Below are 900 nucleotides of genomic sequence, written 5' to 3'. Positions count from 1 at the left end.
TCAAGGTGGACGCTCTGCGAACAAGCAACATCCGGGGATTGTCACAATAAGAGCCTCTGATACTTGGGATAAATAGACAAACTTCGGTTGTCCAATAATTTTGTTTTATGGCTACAAATCCGCGTTTTACATTCTGAAGTCATGCAGAAGGTATTGAACAATCACTAGCAATTGTATTTTAAGTTTTAAGTATTATTATAAAGTGCAGCACTTTGAAATTTAATTCTTTACTACTTTTGAGTTATCATGCCGCTATTTTCAACTTTATAAATTCTTAAATGATGAATAAATTACTTTTTAATGGCGTAACTTTATTTTTAACATATTTTACATATCAATGAAAAGAGCTTTAAGAATTAGAATGATTCTCTATCCTAAATTAGTCTACAACTAAAGGGGTTAACTCTTATTTTGAAGCCTGAGCTCAACATTTTCCGCCAGTCAGCCCGACGTCCCCGTACACCTGACCACTTCCTGTAACGTTCCTTCTCGCAGCTCCATCACCTAGAAGATGAAGTCAACAAGCTAATGCTTCTTTTCAACTTTTATTTTGAATTTACTGTTAAAAAATACCATAATACACACATAAATTAATGCATTTGCCCTGTATTTCAAAGTAACACATATTGACAAGCATGATTCGTCAGCCAATTAGAGTCGAGCGAAGGCGGGACTTGTCTCCATGGGGAACAGTAGGGAATTACGTCATATTCTCTTATAGCAAAACCTTCCCAACGATTTAAATTTACATTATTGGTGTTAAACAATGAAAATGGCTAACTATCTTATACGTTTTAAGATACAAGAAAATTGAAACTGACAAAGCATCATAAATTTGTATTATGTTTAAGCAAAATGCAGCATTGAGGATGGATTAAAATAAATTGTAATGTTATATAT

Source organism: Syngnathus floridae, chromosome 17 (genome assembly GCF_059516105.1).
Source record: "Syngnathus floridae isolate MCC-2025c chromosome 17, RoL_Sflo_1.0, whole genome shotgun sequence".
In the NCBI taxonomy this organism is placed as follows: Eukaryota; Metazoa; Chordata; class Actinopteri; order Syngnathiformes; family Syngnathidae; genus Syngnathus; species Syngnathus floridae.
This window is presented reverse-complemented; position numbering follows the sequence as displayed.